At 39.3% G+C, this 23,391-nt stretch overlaps 1 protein-coding gene across 1 annotated transcript in view; it reads right to left on the bottom strand.

The window, feature by feature from the left end:
* srrm3 (serine/arginine repetitive matrix 3) overlaps positions 1-23,352 on the bottom strand; it is an 89,478-nt gene extending 66,126 nt beyond the window's left edge. The window contains exon 1 of the mRNA XM_033978919.2: positions 23,170-23,352. The gene's annotated coding sequence lies outside the window, so the exon portion shown is untranslated. The remainder of the gene's footprint in view (positions 1-23,169) is intronic.
* Positions 23,353-23,391: the final 39 nt, after the last annotated feature.

Here is a 23,391-nt window from a genome sequence, read left to right as displayed (position 1 = left end):
CCAATCGACTGAGCTCAAGTTTCTTTATTGCGAGAGTGAACAGTATGTTGTAATCCACTAGACACGTGCTATAACAAATGTACCCTTCACACGACTCCATCTCTCCTCCATTCTCTAACCCAGCCCATCTTCTCCTGTAATCGCATTTGTGAGGAAATGTACCAACTCTATCCTTTTATCTTTTTGCTTTTAAGCAGTGTATACTTCAAAGTAAAGGTGTACATTATGAAGTTGAAATAATTTAAAACAAAATATCTTGTTTTTTTGGAAGAATCTTGTAGTAAATGGAGTTTAAACCTCAACGAATGTCTTGAAATGCATGTGATTCTTGTATAAGTTCATATTTCAGTCTTCTCTCAAATGTTAATGCTCCTGGAGCTTTTTTTTTCACAGTGTGTACTCAGAGTCCTACGTTTTTATCACAAATCTAATCATAGTCACAGTTAGATTATTTATTTCCAAAATGGTGCAGGTGCAGCACTACTTCAAAGCTCCAACTTTGAATCCAGTCATAGAAGTACATTGATCTTAGACAGCACTTATAGAGATCTGGACACCGCTGTTTATGTGGGCGTACGATCCCACACATTCTGAATCATAAGGAGACACCTTCATGGCCTACAGGGTTCATGGTTCACAACTTCTCGCAGTACGCCCCGAGGAGGTAGATCCCCCCATTTCTCCCTAATGGAAAAGGCATCGAGCATGAAATTTCCCCTGACAGAAGACTCCTTTAAAGCTGGTGAAAGATCTGCTCTACACTGTAGGGTTAATCGATGGGGTTGAGCAATTGGGAACAGAATACAGATGAGAAACTTGTGGGGATGTGCAGAGAGACAAGACAAAGGCAAACCCAATTCACTGCCATCATATTGTGTAGAGATGATCCTTTATTCTTTCATTCAGTCCATCAGTCAATGGTGCCTTAGTCAACCAAAATCTGTAATAGGCGACAATTTATTTTTATTTTTTATTATAAGAATTTATTGAAGTGAATGAAAGGTGAAGTGAATGAATGATCATTTGTATCATTGCATCTGTAATTCTTTGTATGTGGGGTTAGACCAGGGTTCCCTGCAGATCTTACAGAATGTCCAGAACACTGCAGCTCATCTGCTGACAAAAACTAAGAGACCAGAGCACATCACGCCTGTGCTGTACAGCCTGCAGCGTCTCCTATTTCATATCGGGTTCAATTCAAAATGTTATTGATTGTGTTTAAATGTCTGCACTCTATGGGTCCTCTTTATTTGAGAGAGTTATTGCAGCCCTATACCCCACCCAGAGCATTGAGGTCAGCTGACCAGCTCCTGCTGCTGTGCCCAAAGTCAGGCTTAAGACCAGAGGAGACAGAGCCTTTTCTGTGGCAGTGCCCAGACTATGGAACTATGGAACAGCCTCCCTGTGCCTGTCTGATCCTCTAAGGCTTAACACACTTTAAGTTGACTTTTATGCAAAGCACTTTGGTCAGTTTTAAAGGTGCTATATAAATAAACTTGAAGTGAATGAAATTGAGTGAATTAGCTGATGATTTATAAATTAATCATATAAATAAATAATTTCCTACTTTTTCTGCATAAATAGTTATTTTTGCAAGTGTAGGTTGTTAGTGCAGTTTGGGTCAGAGTCGACCAAGGACCTCTTTAGTTGACCACAGCTCTAGTATTGTGAGAACTCTGCACATATAAAGCCTTAAAGTGTGTGCCACTTGTTTGTGCTGGAGGGCTACAAATGGACTTTTCCTCTGCACAAGTGGTGAGGCGAGAGGGCCAAGCTGTTTGGCACAAGCCTTAAGTCTGTCCTGGCTCCGCGTCCAAGGCCTGCTTACTCTTTCCAAAGGTTACGCTCCTCCATTTGTAATATGTATGTTGAAAACTTTTCTACAAAATAATTTAAATATGAGCTGAGATTTTGCTTTTAAGGTCAAAATGTTGTGCATTGATTAAATACAGTATAATGAGAGTCAGCAGAGGAAAAACTAACATTAGTAGTGATGCATTTATCCAGCTTTTTCTGTTCGGATACCAATGGCGATACTTTGCCTTTAAATGTCTGCCGATACCTGATATAGAGCAGAGAGTGAAACTATAATTTATTTCCTATAAACACAAACAAAGCAGTCATAAAATATAAGTAACAACAGAACATGTTTGTAAAAATACAAGTCTAATATTGCCAGATATTGTGAGACGATATTGGCCAGTAAATCACACCAGTATTGCACCAGATTATAGACCAAAATGTGATATCGACTGAACCAATATCTTAGACCAAAATGTGATATCAACTGAACTGATATCTTGGAACCGATATACAATCCATGAAAAATTTCAATATCAATATACCAGTATCGTATTGCTGCGTCTCTATAAATTAGCATTTTTCATCAGACACAGAATTATTCATGATCTAAAAATACATTTTAATGAGACTTACATTGCATTTTGCAACAGCTGAGAACGCTGTTATGATATTGCATATTTGAATCCGTCTCATTTATATTTCTCTCTGATCACATGGGGAATTCTTTGAACCCCTCAACTCAAAAAGCTCATTTGTCTTGCTGCCTCTAACAACTTTCAATAACATCAATACCAGCTCAACTCAAGCTCACAATGAATGGCTATAGGCAGCTGATGTAAGAAAAAACACCAATCTTGTAACTGGTTTCTGCACAATCACACACTTTAAGAATAGGAATCAACAACAGTCCTTTGTACGTCTGTAGCTGTCACCGCGTGTCTTTTATCAGCTTGGTTAATATAAGTGGCTCCCTGTGGTAAACATCGTTGGTTTATTGTAGTCGACGTATGCGCCAGCTCCCGCTCAAAAGCAATAGTAAAATGTCCTACTTTATCTCAATCCAAGCCAGTGCCTCGAAGCATAACAAGCGTCGCCTTTTCACCTCATACCTCGACTCTATTACGGCAATACCAGGACCAATCAGGCACGACAATCAGCCTAAAATAGAAGGGACAGTTGAGGTGCGTCTTTGCTTTGTGAGTTTTGTTTGAATGGGGCTTCTTTGTAATATTCTCTTGTTGTCGTGCTCATTACGACGATGCCGTTGTATTGTTCTCCCTGTAGCCCCTATGCAGATAATGGCAGCTGAATGTGATCTCATCCTTTATTGTTTGCTTGTTATTTAGTTTCTAGCCACAAATGATTCCACAGACTATAATATAATGGTCTCATTAGCATTAACAAACTGTATCATTTCCGGATGATGGTCTGAAGTGCAAATTTCCACTGATTGCAGAAGTTGCTTACAGAGCCAAAGGAAAAACTTCAGGCAACTTTGATGGCAGTGTCAGACAGAATGTAATCGTGAATCGTGTGGTTATTGTAGCGATTTGAAATGCAAAGAGGATTTAATTGGATAATTTGAAGTGAAAATGATATAATAAACCTAACAACCTGAATATTTGTATATGATCAGTATTGGTGTAGTGTAGTATCCTGCTAATATTATTTAAACATACAGATGATAAGAAATGGCCACTGGCTGGAGGTAGACTACCATATGCCTTATTGTGTTCTGTTGACCTTATTCCACCCGTCTTTTGCCTGTAAATGCTCCAAACTGCACTTTCTTTATGGTGGCATAATAATACAACCCGAGTGACGAATGCGGCCCCCACGGCAACTTCCTGAATAAGGTGAATAAATACAAGGCTAATCTAAAAAGTCACTCACTGTTGCTATGGAAGATCACCCCAAATAAGTGAAATAAGTTGTCAACACTAGTTCGTTTTTACCTTTCCATAAACAAAACCAGTAAAAGAAACTAAAACAAATACGATATAGCTGCATAAAAATATGAAAACTTTTTGATTAGGTGGTAATAACAAGCCTCAATTGAATAGACTGATTTCATTCAAGTTTATAAGATAGAAGAAATGATCCAAATCAAAAAGGATCGCTTTAGAGCTGGGTAATTATAGAAGATTTGAATATTCTAATTGCCAATGATAAGTTTGGCTTTTTTAACCGTAAGCTATCCACAGCCAATCCTCTAAAAGCTAGTGTTGTTCTGATACCTCTTTTTTTAATCCAATCCAATACCAATACTTGACGTTAGTGTATTCTCCAATACCGCATAGTATGAAAAAGTAAAGAGTAAGGCTTCTCAATTTTGTTACAGTACAAGAGCAAAAAATAAGTCTAGTAAAAGGCTATCTCTAAAGAACACCTACAAGAATAAATGGGATGTTTGAGGACTAAAACAAAGAGTCAAATGTATAACGGTCTTGATAACGAGATGTGCTGATTGAGGCACTTTTACTTTACTACTCGGTCACTTTGTACACAGACCGTGGATGAAAACAATAGTGAGGTCTTTACAAAGAAACTCATCCTCTGAGCACTTGGCTGATTATGCGGAGTAAACAAAATCTGTGTAAGCCCTGTCATCATGCTAGCACTGCGTTTATGTTAGCGCGGTTGTTGTATTAGCGCGACACAAATGTCATTATTAGTATACTTGAAGTGTCTGCAGAGTCTTCACAGTCTGCATTTAATCTACTCTGAGTTCTCATCTACAGGTCCTCATTCTGGAAATACAAAGCGGTATCAGATTGGTCATTTAGTCTGAGTACTCGCCGATACGATACCTGAAAAATGTGCGGTATCAGTATTGGAACAACCCTACTAAAAGCATGAGATTCAGTTCAGTTCAGACTTTCGAGGAAGAAATTTGACTATTTTTTGTGTTGATTAAACGATTAAAAGTCTTGTCTTGTTCATGTCCGTTAAATCAATATTGAAAGCCATATTAATTTAATTTTTGAAAAGAAAAACAAAAGAAACTAATCAAACTGAAAATTGGGGAGGAAAAAAAAAAAAAATTCTTTTGTCATACTGCGCGGCCCTAGATAGTGTACTGTTTGAGTACACAGCAGTGTGCAGTGTATTTTGAGACAAAGCCGCAGTATTGCTTGTACAGGTTGTGCTTGATCTGATCCTCCCTGTAGTATCAGCCGCCAGCCCGGCTCCTGACACCATATCTCTCCAGAGTGCTGTGCCTCTGCTCTGTGAAAATATAGACCACAGCAGGCGACACCACATCTCAAACTCACTTCTCTCGTATCAGTCCAATATGAGTTCAGAATTCACAGCCAGGACCTGAGTCTGCTAGAGACTGTCTGATAGAGCTCCTAAATAATTCACCATCAACCATCCCTGTCCATTACCTGTGAACGCACTCCCCGAAGAGCCTTGTTGCCATAGATACGTGCGCCCCGCTGTTAGAGGGGTGCAGCCATGTTACATCCTCTCCATGAATCAGGGTACTTTAGCCATAATGCCGTATAAATAAGTCCTAACATTATGTCTATGACTTTTTCTGCCCTATCACTCCACTTCTCTGTCGCCTCCTTTCAGGGAACATCATGCACTCTGCAGGAGGTCTCGCTGTTCAAAGGAAACAACCAGTGTTTTGGTAAAACACTCAAGTCAAGTAGGTGGTAAAGCTTTGTTCTAAACTTTTAAAGAAACAGATGCAAGCTCTTAAGGAATCAAAACCAATATATTATCTGCTGGCTGTTAGAACGGCTCGAGTACGACAAAAATAATGATACATTTTTTGGCCTGTAATTTAAATCAAACAATGAATTATATACTGTCAAAATGAATCAGTAGAGAAGGCATAGATTGAGTCAGTGTTATTAGTAATGATTTTTGTGACAGTTTTGCTGAATTTGTTCCCTGTTTTGACTGGCAGAACTGTGCATAATTCATTGTATTTTCGATTTAAACATTTTTGTAACTGAATAGTGGAATATTTGAAATCACTGTTTTATATTTGGTACTGGGGGTTTAGTACTCACATCAAGAAGGTCCTGAGAATATACAGTCTATCGTCCTGTGTTTGTTTTGTGGTCTGGGTGGAGTCTTTTCAGTTAGGAGTTTGCATGTTTTATTCCATGTTTAGTCTTGAATCTAATCTTGATTTTCAACCAGTATGCCGAGGAACACTGATGTATCCTGAGGTATTGCCAGATGTGCCTTGAGTAAACTGATTCATTCATGGAGCTTAATGAATGATAAAATCGTGTATTGAACAAAACACATTTGGAGTGTCCTGAGGAAACCTATGCACCAAGAATAATCCCCATGACCAAAAATGAAGAACCATACAGTAACACGGACAATTTTTACTGCATTTGTTTGCTTAAAGGTGTGATGTGGTCATGTTTTAGTAGGTGATACACCGTGGAGTCTTTTCAGTTCCAACAGGATCAATAAGTAAAGGGTCTGCAAACATAATGTCAATCATATTTTTAAATCATGTGTTTCTTGTAATAAGTCATTCTGTCTTTTATAGCTATAACAATACATTTGGTTTATATCTGAATAGACTTTTTACATTTCACAGGTGGCCCTAACATGCGATAACTTAATCTGACTTTCATTTAGTGTATTTCTGTCCCTCTGCACCAATTGACCATAATTACATAGAAAACTACCAGATCGATAATAGCACTTCCCACTCAAGGTAGGTATAAATTCAAGAAACATTAACTCCCATCACGGCTTAAACCCATAATGTACGAGTGCTGGTAAGTGGACCACAATTGTGGCGCAATCAAAGGATGAAGTAAAACCCAAGCTGTTGGAGAAGTGGCTATGAATATTAATCCTGCTTTTCCTACTGCCCTCTTTCACAGGTGACAATTTATCTCAAGATATTACTGTCCAGTTAGATAATGCAACATGTATAAGGGGCGTCCTACACAACACTAATTTACATAATCGCTCGGAGGGTAGATTGATTCCCCCCTCCCCCACTGCAACAGGATGACCATCTTTGACAGAGATGAACGACTTAATGCGATTTGAATCTGCGTGTTAGAAAGACATAACTCAGGCTTAAAGATGCACTATGTAACTTCTCTCTCCACCTGCTTGTCTACATGGGGATGTTATCGCGTTGCCTAGAATGTTCCACGGCATGGTGTTATGCATATCGTACATTTAGAGCTGTTTCTGTTGTTCTCAGTCTCTCCTTTCTTCAACCTTAACTTGTAATTTAGCCTATAAATTAATAATAACACTAATGATAATACATTTTATGTATAAGCGCCCAAGGACACTTTACAGAACAAATTAAAAACATAAAAACAGGTGGATAAAAACACACAATACAATACCAAACTGGATGTGATTGGTGTGATGTGGTGTAGCATTGTCCGAACAGGTAAAAGGTGCTGTGGCGTCCATTGCTTGTCTTTGTTTAATGCCGTACTAAGGAGCATTCTAGGCAAAACTCAGTACTTCTTTAAGCATCTGTATACACTTGCATAGAGGTCAGTGCAGTGGCCAGTAGGCTTGCTCTAAATAGCACAAACAATGACTGCAGAACCCGGGGCAGGTATGAATCCCCATGGTCAGCGTTGGCATTCATCTTTAAAGTCCATGTTTTTCAGGCAATATCACCTTTTGGCGTGTTTTATGCATTCACGCCCTTGGCCTTTATCCCTCATTTCTCAAGGGTAAGTAACTGGACCTCCGCCACCCAAGGTAGCTCAGTGCGGGTGACATTTTGATGCTTTCTGCAGCTTTCACAATGAGAATCTGAGCCCTCCGTCAAGGCGTTGGTGCTGTTTTGCAGTGGTTAGCATTCTGTTAGAATGGTAAAGAAACAAACCTGTGCTGTTCACTGGTTCAAAACTGTGGTTCCTTGGTACGATATGAGTTTCTAGTGATTAAGATCAGTACTAAGACTTCAGTAGGAATTTGTTCTAACCAATATATACTTCATACGGCCCTATTCAGTGCTTTAAATTGTTTTACTTTTTACTTTACTGCCCTCTTGTGGTAAGGTGACTGAGTGCAAGAAGGTTCTGGGTTCAGTTTCAGCTAAGATAGTCCTGACCAAGCCTAGCAATAACGGAGATGAGTCCCTGGGTGCGGCACTGCGGCATTGGAACGATGGGTCAAATGCAGAGGACAAATTTCCCTACGGGCACAATAAAGTGTACCTTAATAACAAGCCTTTAAACTACCTGCTTTAGGACAAAGGATGAAAACGAGCTACTGTGCAACCTCCAGCATATTTGTGTTGAAGCTGCGTGCTGACACAGTGATTAATATGCACAGTCCTAATTCATTTAAATACACAGATTAAAAATAGATTACAAGGTCAGCCAAAGTATTCCTCCACGTTTCATGTCCTCACATCCCATTTTTCCTGTGTTTTCCACCTTCACGTCCTTGGCCTTTTTCCTGGTCTCTCTGGGGTAAATCACCGGACAGCTCCACAAGAGCGCTCTGCCTTCACTCATTATGATCTATTGTCCCGCCCCACACGAGCCAATCAGCTGTGTTTATCCAGAGCAATTCAAATGATTCAGAGAAAGAGAGTAAATATAAGTGGGTTTAAATCTCCTGACTGTGCTTTACTTATAAGAGGCACGTTATTAGTTTAACAAACAAACCTCATTTCCTTCTCTGTCAGGGCGCCTCCAGACATCATCTTATCTCTGCTCTATCCCTCCGTCTGTGCTGCTCTTCTCCTCTCATCCTCTTATCCCTGTCTTCCTCCTTGTCTTTTCTCCTTCCCTTCCTCTCTACTCCTTCTCCTTCTCCACATCCTCCTCCTCTCCTTCACTTCTACTCTGCTAGTTTCCTTCTCCTCCTGCTCTCCTCCTCTTATGCCCCTCTCTTCCACCTCTTCTCCTTTTTTCCTCTTCTTCTCTTCCTCTTACCCCCCCCACTCCTTTTCAACCTCCTCCATTTCAACTCTTTTTCTTTGTCTCCATTTCCCCAACTTGATCCTCCTCCTCCCCTTCTCTTCTCTCCTCCTTTTCCCCTTCTCCTTGCCCCTTTTCCATCTCTCCTTCACCTCTCCTCCTCCTCCACTTCTTTTCTCCTCTCTTCTATTCCTCTCTTCTTTCTCCTCCTGTCATTCTCTCTTCCTCTCCTATTACCACCCATCCTTTTAACCTCCACCTTCTCTTCTCAACTCCTTTCATTCCGTTCTTCTTCTCCTATTATCATCTCATCCTCTCCCCCACCAAGCTTTCCTTCTCCTCGCCTTCTCCTGTCCTCATCCCCCTCCTCTTTTCTTCCTCCACTTTTTTCTCCTCCTCTCATCTATTTCTCCTTCTTGTCCTTCATCTCATCCCTTTCTTCTCCTCTACTTCTCTCCAACTCGCCTCTTCCTCCTCCTCTTTTCCTTTCACCCCATCCGTTTAACCTCCACCCTCTCTTCTCTTCTCCTTTCATTCCCTTCTCCTATTCTCATCTTATCCTCTCCTTTTCCCTCTCCTCCCCCTCCTCTTCTCTTCTTCCACTTTTTACTCCTGCTCTCCTCTAGTTCTCTCTTTTGTCCTTCTCATCTTTCTTATCCTCTACTTCCACCTCCTCCTCTCCTCCCATTCTCTTCTCCTTCTAATCCTCCTCCTCTCCTTTTGCCACCATCCTTTTCACCTCCACCTTCTCTTCTCCACCCCCTTCTGCTATTCTTATTTTATCCTCCCCATCCCCTTTTCCCTCTCCTCCCCTCTTCTCTTCCTCCACTTCTTATCTCCTCCTCTCCTCTATTTCTCCTGCTTGTCCTTCTCCTCTATTTCTCTTCTAGTCACTGCCTCCTCTCCTTTCATTCTCTCTTCCTCCTTCTCCTCCACCTCCTCCTCTTCTTTGATTCTCTCCTTTTCCTCTTCTCTTTTCATTCTCTCCTCCTGCTCTTCCTCCTCTGCTTTCCCCTCTCCTTTGCACCTCCGCCTTCTCCACACCTTTCAGTCTCTTCTCCTTCATCTATTCTCATCTTATCCTCTCCCCCACCCCCTTTCCCTCTCCTCCTCTTCTCTTCCTCAACTTTTTCTCCTGCTCTCCTCTAGTTCTCCCTTTTATCCTTCTCATCTCTTTCTTATCCTCTACTTCCACCTCCTCCTCTCTTTCTTCTCCTCTTCTCCTTTTGCCACCATCGTTTTCCCTTCCACCTTTTCTTCTCTACCCATTCTGCTATTCTTATTTATCCTCCCCATCCCCTTTGCCCTCTCCTCCCCTTCTCTCTCCTCCCCCTTCTCTCTTCTTCCACTTCTTTTCTCCTCTGCTCCTCCATTTCTCCTGCTTGTCCTTCTTCTCATCTCCTTCTCCTCTATCTCTCTCCTACTCACCTCCTCCTCTCCTTTCATTCTCTCTTCCTCCTTCTCCTCCACCTCCTCTTCTCCTTTCATTCTCTCCTCCTGCTCCTCCTCCTCTGCTTTTACCCTCCTCCTTTGCACCTCCGCCTTGTCCACACCTTTCATTCCCTTCTCCTTCTCCAATCCTCATCCTTATCCTCTCCCCCACTGCCTTTCTCTCTTCTCCTCTTCCTCCTCCTCTCCAAATCCCCCTCTCTTTCTCTCCCCCTCTCCTCCTCACTCAGGATTATCAGTGTTGTGGATGGGCTGCTGAGAGCGTCGTTCCTTCGTCTCAATATGAGCTTTGTATCCAGCAGCACAATAAAAGTCACAGAGGAGCACAAATGATTTCTACTGCGGCGCCTGCAATTAAGGCACTGGCTTTTCTGTATTGAGACAAATAACCCGGCTTTAGTTGCCTTTAAAGTCCCATGTTACATTGGTTTTGCTGGATTTAGTCATTAAAATATGTCCCGGAATATATGTTGTATCCAAAACAGCAATGGGCTTTTAAAGGGACAGTGCAGCGGCCGTCCTAATTCCTGTCCGATTTTACACAAAGGGAATTAACCTGGTCCATGACAATTAAAGTGGGATTTCCCGGAGTGGAACAAATGAACTCAGATTAAGCCTGTGAATATATTAGAAAAAAAAAACAAAACAGGTGCTGTAACACTAAGACAGACCACATCCAAGGCATTAAACAGACTTGCATTTGTAGCGATTTCGTGCTCCGCATCCCAGAGGTGGCACAGAGGCAATCAGCCACAGATTTCTTGCAATATAAATGAATAGTCTTGAATCTATTAGTTTGCTAACCCCTGGTGAAAGGAGCGCGTAACAATAAAGTATTCAAATGAAAAGAATCAACACCAAATTGTCAAATATCTTGCAAACAATTCAAGTGAAATAACAAACTAGAAGTACTAGCTTTTATTATTACTTTGATTAAATAAAGAAAATGCATGTGACAGGTCAGGCTTGAATGAAATCATACAGATTTTAAAGGCTTATAAACGGCTTATTGATGTGAAAATTCAATATGTTGGTCAATATAGTAACCAGTAATAGAATGACAAATGCTCAGAGAAATGACTGTTGGCAGGCTCAGGATTAAGTGCTTTAGCTGCTGCTACATTCTTCCCATCGTCCAACTCCATATACACTCTATTGGATGAAATTCCCGTTATGTGGTGCCATTTTGGGGACCGCTGACCATTCAAATTAAACAATATTTTGTTTTGAATTGTTAACTGCTGGGCTCCGGTCCTAATTTTCATCATACTGAAACCCATGGATAATTAAGAACATGATTCCAAAACTGGACCAGACTAAGTGTTGTAGATATGATACAGCGATGGGTACATATTAGAGCTGAAATATCTGTGTATATCTGTGATTACATTTGCGCTTCACGTTTTAATAATAAGATTCTGTTAGAACGCTCACATTTTAAACTAAGAAGTGACAAAAAGACTAAAATATGAACTGACAAGCTAATACAAGAATCACATTTCAGAACATGTTTGTACAGAACAAACCTAAACTAACTATGGCTAAAATAACTACTTTTGTGATTTGCTAATTGTGCCCATTCAAACTGTGATGTCAATTTGATTGCGATTAATCCTGCAGCAGTATGTATAGATGAGAGAGGGCAGGATGGGTGCCTCCTTTAGTATAAGCGTGGCAGATGGTGTTGTGTTTAGGGGGTGCGGGATACAGCAGCTGCTCTCACCATAGGCCTCTCTATTCTCCTCACCCCAGCAGCCCCTCCTCTGTTAACCCCCCGCACTACCCCGCTCCCCTTCCCCCCACAAATACTTACCAGGCTCCAGGAACTGCACGTTTCTTTCTGAATATGAGGGCTGCAACTAATGCTTGTTTTAGAAGTTGACTAGTCAGTGATTGATTCTTCAGTTTGTTGACTAGTAACATGATTATTTCTGTTGTGTATTGAGACTTTTTAAAGACATTATCAAACAAATAAATGTTGAAATATGGTGAGTGAAGGCTTTTAGATACAGATTATTTACCAATAAAGTGTCTTATTGATACAGATGAGAAATTGTTGTTATTGTTATTTTTTGACATTTTCTTTCTTTCTTTGATATAAAGGTCTTTGGTGTGTGTTTACAGTCTGTACCATCCAAGATTACAATTGTCTGTTGTAAATCATTATAGTATCATTTATCTTGATCTTGTTGGCTGCATGTTCTTATTCCCCTGCTGTTCCTGAAGTTTCCGTTGCAACACTATAATTTCCTCACTGTGGCACAAATAAAGACTGAGCTTATCTTAAAATATGACTATGATTATTTTTGACAGTACACTAGTCATAATTAGTCCATTCGTTGCTGCAGCCCAACAAATTATGCTTAACATTTTAGTAATACAACTATCAGTATACTTTATAAAAAAATTAAAAAAAAAATGCTTAAGATGACTTTTATTAAACGCATAAAAGATAAAATAAACAACCTATTAAAATCCAGTTAATTAAAATAAAGACTCCCCGGTTATTTTAAAATGTAGAACACTTTAGTTTAGCGTTAGCATTGAGACACAAACAAGTTTCTTTCTAAACACAGATTTGTCCTCTGGTGAAGTGTTCATTTTATTTGTGTCATTTTTAACATGTTGTCAGTGACATCCACCCGTAGCTGCCTGTTCACTGCCTGATCTTTAAATATTTATTCATTTTACACATGACTAAGCAAAAACTTCACAGAGATAAAGTTGGACAGGAAGTAGTGACGCTAACAGTGAGGCTGCCAGGAGTGTTGGGCACAGAGCCTATTGCAACAAATACTAAGAAATTCTCTGAGTACAAAAACAAATGAAATATTAGCTGAATTATGGGGAAATAATTGCGTTTTCTGTTTATTTTAATGGTTCAAACCTGTTTTCCCTGGAATATAAGAGTGAGGATGGTTACGGTGTGTGGCTGTTTGTGCAGACTGTAAACGCCTGCGCCGCCTTTGGTTTGTCGATAATAATTAATAAAGTAAAATAATAACAAAAACATTGACAGGCCCCTGATAACTACACCAGGCTCATCTGACGGCCCCTGACACCGCTCTGCTGCATTATTCAACAGTGTTGTCCTGGTCGGCTACATGACCACACTAATAGGCCCCACGATATAAACAACACATCATATCTCTCAGCCCACTCTCCCAAAACAAATGTAGCCTTCAAGAAATGACTCATATGTGGAATGTCCTTATACCACTCACACAGAAAGGAACAAAAGATTTCACTTGTTTACATAGCCACACGATGCTTTTAACAATTTAGCCACAAGCACAACCTCCATCAGGCATCCAACCCACACTCCAAACCATTCTGCAGCTGTTATTGTTTTGGCAAAGAAAGACACAGGCAATTTGCCCTTAGAAATAGTCTTATGAAATTTCCAAATTAATGGTTGCAAAACTTCAGTTCAGTATGTGGTTCTTTTGTGCGCGCTGCCTTTGACATAATTATATCTATATATGAATTGTGTAAGCCAACAATTAGCACTCAACGTTTACCTGAATGCCTTGTTTAAGTCTTGCTGATCAAAGCTTTCATTTTTTACCTCATGATCTGACAACCCCCCGAAATGATCTTTTCTCCTGAGCCGGAGTCGGTCTATGACTGATAAAATAATTGACATGTCAGTGAATCAGTCAGATGAGTGCACCTGAAATTACAATAAATGACTAAATGCAGTATTTTTGCTTCAGATGCTAGAGGTGAGATCAGTTACATTTGAGTACATTTTAAAAAAACACATTTGACTCACTGTAATGGCTTTATATAGGTTATGAAAGTTTATAAGCACAAGCCATAGACTGTATGGACTGAGGGACTGCGATGTCACCCACAGCGTTTGGCTCTACTCAAGTGAAGCTCATTAAGGCGAGCAGTTAGAGGGGCCAATTTGGAGCCAAGTTCTGATTAGTTGGAATCCTGACCGCAAGTATCATAGCAACAAAAGAGCCAATCCGGAGCCAGGCTGTTGAAGGTAACACCCCTTCCCCCTCACACCGCTGGTTTAGCCGGGAGCAGGCGCAATCAAATCTGTTGCTAAGGCTAACGGGAGCAACCTTAGGGAAGAACGCGCTTGGTTTGTATTCTCTTAATGTTCATATCTTGATTTACGGACACAACAGCAAAATAAAAACATCAGAATTATGCAATACAAACATTTTAAGAACAAAATGACGAGCCTGAGAGCAGCAGTTTTTCAATAGAAAGTGAATTGGAGTCAAAGTCGATGGTCCATGCTCACTTCACTAGCAGGGTAGCTATGCCCTTTTACATATATAGTCTATTGTACAAGCAGCTACTTATACAGTTGTGCGTCATATCTGAGTTCTAGCCATGTAATTATAAATAGGTACATTTAAAATCATAAATATATCACGTACTCTTTCCATCATTGCAGTTTAGTAAGCAGATTTCATGTTTTCTTTTAAGTACACCGTTTGTTTAATCTACCCACCTCCGACCAGGTAACCATGGAGATTTTAACATGATTCATTTGAACAATTGTACATTCTTTTCTTTGGTTTGATGTGACTATTATCACAGCTGTGTCACTGTGGAGACTGGAGTGGGAAACTACACATGCCAGAATTTGTCCCATTGTAGAACGCCATCATTTTCAAATCGCCATGAAAAAGCCCTGAACCCAAAACATGTGTGGATCGCTGGAATGATGATGATTTCAGTGTTCCTTCCCCCTTTGGCTATTCCCGCCCCTCTCCCCCCCCCCCATCTATCACCGCACACCCCTCCCCCTTCCTCCCCTTCACATTTCCTCTGAGGAACAACTTCAAAGCTGCTCTGAAGTCAGTGGGATAGAGCTGGGGGATCCCTGGGGACACTAGCAGCGCAAGTCTATACATACACACACACGCACACACACATATACACACACAGCAGAGCAAGTGCACAGTGAGCCCAAAGATGGCTAACAAGCAGACAGACAGTGGCCTTTGAGCAGTGACAGCATCAACGCCCAGAACAGTCCATTCTTTTGGTTGTATAGACTTAAGTAATGCACTTTCATGTACAACACACACACACACACAGGTCTAATGAGGCTAATGCTTAATTTAGAAATAACAGATCAGGGAGTGTTAATGAATAAAACAATTACTATTACCACGGCGCAGGAGGACAAAGTTCATAAGAGACGCCCCCATGCTACGCTAGCCCCTCAAAGAAAAAAGTTAGCTTGAATTATTTAGCTTTAGTCCTTGATCTAAGTTTTATTGAATGCTTTTTTGCTTCTTGATGAGGATGAAACTGGGGCTAAGTTCGCTTTGATCCACACATGAAGAAGACCCTCTCTTCATCTTTGCAGCTCCACTTCTCCACTGAGGGCTGACCTCCAGCGCAAAATGCATGTGACAGGTTTGACTAAACTCTTTTCACTAAAGCATTGTTAAAATCATTATATTTAAGATTTGACCACAGATCTTGTCAATAGTTTGTTTTAATTTTATTTTGGTGAAGTTTCTCATTTGACTTCCTGGTGGGAAATAGGATGTAGAGGTAATTCCATAACTGTGACCTGTTAACAAGGACCAAAACATCAAAAGTTAGATTAGATGAATAAAAAACATTACCACCACCATTCCTTTATTACGTGTTTAAAGTGACAGAAAACTGCATAAATTGTCTTTGTATTTTGGAAGATTTTTGTAGTGTTGATGACACAGATAGATACAGTGCAAGTATAAGTACAAATTTTAGGTATTTGTACTTTACTTAAGTACATTTTACAGTGGATACTTACTTTCACTTCACTATGTTGGAGTCCAGGTATCTGTACTTTCTACTCAACTACACTTTTGAATTGGACTGAAAAGTATTTTTTTATGATTGTCTGAGACCTGCTGAAAAGTCAGAGTGATTTATTTTTAACACGTTCATCACACTTTATCAAAATCACTACATTTGAAGCCTTATAAGACCTCAAAATCTGCATGAAATACTTTTACTTTTACTCCTTTAGCACCTTTTTAAAGGGATAGATTTTGTTATGTGATACTTTTACTTTTTTGCTCTTGTATGTGTACTTTTACTTACATAACAACATTGAGTACTTCCACTGCAGGACAGAGATATTCTGTTTTAGTACTCATAGCTACTTCCTTTTATTTTTGCACTTTCTCATTCAACTTCTTTCACAAAATGCCACTTAACTGATGTAAAACTGATAAATATTCATCACACTGTCCCACCAAACCAAGAAATCACTATAAAGACACACAAACCTGTCCTATAAGTCACATAGAGGTGGGACATATGGATAAAAACACTGAGCTCATGGATTTCCGAATGTCAAGTGCGATTTGAGAGGACGGGTTCTGGTGGAGGGGATCAGCTGCAGCTAAACATAGCATCTTTATCCCTATACAAAGGGACTCAAAGAATGTTTTTGTTGTGGAGATGAGTCACAGTTATGCAAACCGCGTCACTGTTTGTGGGCTGAGCTGCCAAGACTTCTGGATCAACTGCACACTTCAGAGAAAAGAGACAGCACCTGTGTTCCGCTGAAATGGGATCAAACTTCAAAAAGAAATATGGGGAGAGCCGATAGTCAAGTAGGCTGTGTTCACAACAGTTTGAATTTTAAGTTGTATTTGTAGGACGCTATATAACTCCATACAAGCAATGCACTAACTTTGAAAAAAATAACTAAACAGAAAATCCCCAAAACGATGGATTTTTATATGTTTTATTTCAGATTTGGTTCAGAACTGAGCAATATTAATCTTGTGACATTCACTTTTTGATGCTACAATCGGAAGAAAATCACATGGATTAATTATTTTTGCTGTGTTGTTTTTGTCCATATTGTATAGTTTGCATTTATATTCAGTCAAGGTCTGTGTTTTTATATTTTTATCTTAGTTTATTCACAATCTCAATAAAAATTCAGATTCTTCCAAAAAAAAGTTTTTGTTTCATGAGTGAGAAATATTGAAATAACAATAATAATAATAATAACAAAATTGAAATAACTACTGAAAAATGAATCATAAAACTGCTTTTTGACACTTAAAACTGTCCAATTTTACAGTTTATATAAGATAGTAATGTCACATAAACGCAACCTATTAATTAGTGGATTTAAATAGATGCAGTTTTTACATGGGAGGCAGAGCGTGGTGCATTCAGGTGCCCTAAATGGGATGTGGACACTGCATTACTCTTCAGAAGTGGGCTATACCTGCAACAACAGCACATAGATCACACGAGCTGTTCAAGGACCTTTGCCATTGTAGCGCACACTCCATATCGATCTAGATGCACCAAGGCCTGGATACTTTTCACCAACTACATTTTGTCTGTCCTTTCCCTGTTTTTGCTGCTTCTGCCCAACAAATCAAGTACCTCTGCTGCGTGTTAATATGGCTGCTCTGTATTTCTCGTATCTCCACTTATTAGGAGTGGAACTGCACTAGAAATTAAAGTTTCTTGTGACCCTTTCAAAATCATTATTACGGTTAAAATTATAAATGTAAAATGCATCTCATAGTAATACAGTAGTGTTTATGTGACCATAAAGCACCAAACCTGGATAGTAGCATTGCACAATACGTCACAATCAAATCAAAATCACAATAGGAACAATTAACCAAACCCCAATGCTGCAATATGATTTTCTCTGTAAACAAACAAATATTCTTCTTTATGAGGCTTTTGTTGAGTCGGACTAAAAATAATACATATTTAGGCCTAAAGATAAACCAGCAGACAGTGACTTGAGGAAGCATGTCTATTCAATTTAATTTAATATATTTATTTGTTTGACAGGGAATCAACATTACCGTAAATCGTAAATGTACCAGACAACATGTTAAAGACTAAACAAATGAGGTGAAAAGGTTTAGTTTGTGTGTCAATGCTCACTCTAATATTAAATTTGAAGTAAAAAAAATAGGCCTATTAAAATAACATCACAAACTGAAATAATGGGTTTAATGAGTTGTTTATTTAATATTTTATGCTTTTAATAAAAGTTAGCACTAGCTTTGAACTGTGCACAGAACCTATTGTCCTGGGCGGGTTTAAAATGAGCACTGTAGGCCTAAACTTAATCTTGGCTTCAAAACATATATTGCAAGTCTAGTCACAATATTTGTCATAAAAGTTTATCGGATTAAATTAGTTTATTTCCCATGCCCCAAGGTCCATGTGAGAGGAATAAAAAACACTTAGCAGAGTTACCCTGATACTAAAGTGTATTTTTTGTCTAGATATCACCTTGTATGCTCTTTTTCTGATTGGCAATTTCTATTGTTTACTTCATCAACATTTAATTATGACGTGCCGTAAAAGCGCAGCTGCTGAATCTACAGATGTGCTTTGTTTCAGAGCAAAAACGGGGAAGCTGCGGAATTTCTTGTTGATTTCTGTAATGACACACTTGTTTACTTTGTTCGTGCATCTGAGAGAGATCGTTTAGCTAGTCGTTATCATCATAGCCATGAATCATCAGGCTAAACAATGAGGAGAGAAACAAGTGCAAAGGCTAAATGCTAATCTAGTTACACAAGTATTGCGTTAAACAGTAGAAGATGCATTTTCATCTGGAACATCACTAGAAATAGTGGTAAATTTTATGTGTTTCCAGTGAAAGACTATTATTACTACTGCTTCGTCTAATAATCATTGTGACTCAAAATTAAGTCATTTTAACTCAGTGAAGACGTAAATATAAAGAGATTTTATGTGTCTTTTATGTCACATTAACTTTTCATAACATTTTAGAAAACAGGTCACATAGTAGAGGAATGAATTACAAAAGATATATTGTGCTTGTGTCTGCTAGTTATAATTTATGACCCCTGTGGATCATTATGTTATAATTTGGTCTTTTTGAATCACAATATTTGTCAAAAACAAGTCCACTGTCTAGAAAACCATGGTGCCCAATGGGAACCGACCCCACTGTGAACGTCATCACAAAAAAGAGTCACGCAGCTGTGGGCCCCTCCGATGGATAAATGCAGATCAGCCAGAGAGTTGCAAATTTTATTTGCTGCCGAATATATTAAATTGAAGGACAAAGTACCGGTAAGTACAGAGCAGTGGGTGTGTGCTGGTTGTGGTAAAAATGGGAGTTGATTGGTAAAATGGCGTCTTGAAAATAAGCAAATCAAAATTTCTCAAACATGCACCATTGTTGAAATCTTTACTTACAGTGTTTTACCTAATTTGTACATTGTCATATAGACTGGGTACTGGTACACAGACCTCTTAGTCTCAGTTTCTTAACTAATTATATCTTATCCATTTGACCTCAAGATCCTATGCACTGTGCTCTGTTGTCCAGTGTCTGACGCATATTAGACAAACTGCTAATCCTATGCTCCAAGAAGTGTTTTAGCCTTGTGCTCCTTTAATGGGTCTAAAGTGATTTTCTGGTTGATGTATTTCTTATCTGTGTGGTATAAATATGCTGTATGTGCTGACACTGACACAGCTTAGGGCAAGACTGTCAGGGACAAGTAGCTCTTTACAGTTGCGCACAATTGCTTTAATAAATCAGACTCTTTGATTCAAGACAGCTTCTCAGTTCATTTTATTCTTTAGTTGTTTGCTTTCTGAAATACCACAACAGCACAAATCACTTCAAATAAAACTTCAAGTAAGTAAATGTTGAAGAGAAACAACTATAACATGGTTAAAAGCTCGATTATAATTGGATAATAGTTCTGCTATTTAAGGATGTCACTGTTGTTTGCCATGTTGTCAATAACTGTGTATAATTGTAGAGTAATTTCCTTTAACAATGATTTTATCTGTTAAATCTGATATTGTGACATCCTTATTCAATACTTATTTAGTTGAAGACATATCACAACTGTGGGGCTGAAGCAGGGGAGTACGTAACATCACAACATTCAAAACTAGGTCTCAAACTTATTCAAAGAGAACGCTAAATAATAAAACAACTGACATTCACAAGACCAAAGTATCTGTCACATATCAAAATGTGTAACGATAAACTACAATGCCACGGCAACATGACAACTCCCCAAACTGCGATTCAGTTCCTCTTTTCAAAAACATCCAAACATTCATTTTAAAAGCTACTCGATGTTATGGGGACAGATTTTTTTTTAAGTTTCTTTCTCGAAAAAAAGGTCCAAACTCAAATAAAAGTCAAATAAGGGTTGTCACACAGTCTCCCTTGTCTCCAGTGACGCAGCAGTAAAATTATAATCGACCTAAAGCTCCCTGAAAGTGAAAGTGACTTGCAGACAGCATTGCAGACTTGACAAACCTTTTAAATAAAACATAAATGAAATACCACCTGCAGGGTTAGCATACAGCCCGGCAGCTGGCTCAGAGTCCAAACTATTTTCAAGGAGACTCGCACACTTTCTGGTCTCTTGTCGACGAAGGCTGGCACTGCTTCTCTGAATTAGCATAGGCACCCTGGTGGGTCTTGACGGCGCGAGGAGTTTTTGCAAGATCTTTTTATTTTTTATGAATAATATTGGACCACACCACAAGAAGGAATAGGGCTGGCACGAACATTCACAATTTTCTTCCTCACATTGATAGATTTTGTCTTTTTGTCATAAATTTCCAGACAATACAGACTTTTAATCATCGCCATGTAACACAAAATAATCTAGTTTCTTCCTCCAAAGTCTCAACTCTGCTCCAAACCACATGCTTTTACTGAGGATTGGCTTCGGATGGCTTGATTAAAAATATGCACGCACATTATCGACAATTAGAAACGACTGAATCTAGATTTTAATTTGAGTAATTGCACATCGCTCAGGAGGAGTAACTGTTTTGTTCCACATCAAGTCTGACTTTTGCTGTCACCACTTTGACAATTCATCTGTGGAGTGTCCTTGGTGAGTGAGTGAAATAGGACAGTAGTGTTTGAGAGGGATTAGGCGACAGTGAAAGGGATGCAAGGAAAGTGCCTGGAGCCTTATAAAATCATATAATAATGACGAGTGTAATAAGTTTGTTTTTTAGTTCTTTTTTTTTTTTTTTTGCCTAGAATGTTTCACAGTGCAGTTTGTGCTTGCATATTTCCAGGGAGACAAGCTTTTTTTTTTTTTTTTTTTTTTTTTATGGCATTTTAAAGCAATCAAATCACATGTATTGAATAAATGCAAACTCGATACGCTTAATATTCTACTGAAGAACATTTTAGGCAAAGAAATAACATCCATGGGAAGACGGAAGTAGCAGATCATAAACCGAAAAAAAAAGAAAAAAAGCATGGTGTACCTTTAAATAATAGTGAAATAATAAAAGAAATTTGATAGTAATTTAAATTCAGAAATTCATTCCAAATTTTGAGGATGGACACTACATACAGTACAGAACGTATATAAGATTGACCACTTGCACTACTCTTGTCTATGCGCTGCCTAATACACTGTAATCCCTCTATCAGCCTCTTACCCCACCTGCCTCTATCTTTCCTTTCTACACGAGGGACAAAATGGAAGACTGTCTTTCTGAGTATTTTAGCGGGAACAAGCCGACACACAGTCAAGGCTTTGGCCAGCGCTGTCACTGCCCATCGCACACACAGAGCTCTCCTGCAGACGCTCGCCTTTTCCTTCAGTCGCATGTCATGAACTGATTACTGATTCATGTGGAGCCTGAGATAAGGTCCGCTGGAGAGAAAACACAGGGTTTGGTTTGCCGGCATGAACAGCACTGGGCAAATAATACAAAAAGTTAAATCCTATCTCGAGGGAATTTTTTTTTTTAATCACAACGGGCATCATCGTGAGACACATTTCAGCCAACTTCAATTACTTTTTACAAAACATTACTGGGTAAATAACCTCCCTGACTAAGCAGTAGCAGTCAAATTTTACAGCAACGTTAGTAAATTGTTACATTAGTTTCATAAGCCACTAACCAAATTACAAATGATCTCATAGTAAGAACTAGGATATTGAACTTTCAGCATTGATGGAGGCAGTGAAAATACGACTTTGCAACAGCAGATGAATAAATAAATGACACAGGGAACGCTATACTAATAAATACATACAAAATATAAACTGTGGATTACAGGGAAAAATTGATTAATTGATTAAAATGATAATACTATACTACTACTACTATTACTACACAAATAAAAACAGTGGGATATAGTGTAGTATGTTAGGATGTGTTAGTGCCATATGAAACATCTTTCACTCTGAGGACTTCAGGGACCAGCCTCCTGCTGGTGCCCAGAGTCAGGACTAAACATTTCAGTTTTATGCAGCTAAAACCTGGAACCGCTTTCCTGAAGATGTGAGACAGATTTCTACTTTGACAATCTTTAAATCCAGGCTCGAAATTGTTCTGTTTAGCTGTGCATGTGACCGAAACGTTTTTATTCTGCACTTTTTTTCCTTTAATGTTAATTTTATGATGATTATTTGTGATTATTTATGTTTTGATTTGTTGTATTATGATGTTAATGTTTCTTATTTTGTAAAGCACTTTGAATTACTGTACCTACAAATAAACCAGCCTTCCCTTGCCTGGTGTGCAACTATATCCCAGTGTTTTTTTTTATTACAAAGCAACACTATAGCATCTAAACTTTTGGCAATCTGTGGTAATGGATAAGTAAGCAAACACAAAGGCGTGCGTAAAAGCTTCTAATACGTTTGAACAGCACAATACAGCAGCCTGACTATTTAACAAAGCAGGAGTGAGCCGTAAGCGTGCGGCTGTTATCTGATAGCACTCAGCAAGGACAGGGCATTGAAACAAACACCAGCTGGCCCCTGTGTGTAACGCTAGCTTTAGTGGAACCGACGAGTCCTGAACCCGCACCATCTGCAGAGCGACGCTTCCCCGTAAACGTGCTTCTCCAACACTCGGTTAGTTTGTCTTTCCTACGTGCTACAAACGAGCTAAAACCAGAACAGAGGCCACCGTAAACACCGCCTTAATCTGGACATGCACTATTAATGAACCAGGAAGGAAAGATGAGCTTGTTTTTTCGCTTTTAACTTGACTATTTCAGGTTGTCCAAAAGTCTTACCGTTGGAGAGGCGTCAGAGCAGCGCACAGCCGGGTTTTGGTGCTTGTTTTCGGGGTTCTCTCGTGTTTATGGAGCGGGGGTCGGGGGCTGGTGCAGATGCAGAGCCGAGTTGGTGTCTCCTCCTCGGGGTGGTTAGCCTGCTGCCTCCGCTTGGCTCGGCTCGGTGGTGGTGCTGAAGTGGACAGCGCACCGAGGAGAGCAGGGAACAAAAAGCTTTAGCTG

The sequence above is a fragment of the Periophthalmus magnuspinnatus genome, chromosome 14 (genome assembly GCF_009829125.3).
Source record: "Periophthalmus magnuspinnatus isolate fPerMag1 chromosome 14, fPerMag1.2.pri, whole genome shotgun sequence".
Classification (NCBI taxonomy): domain Eukaryota; kingdom Metazoa; phylum Chordata; class Actinopteri; order Gobiiformes; family Gobiidae; genus Periophthalmus; species Periophthalmus magnuspinnatus.
This window is presented reverse-complemented; position numbering and strand designations above follow the sequence as displayed.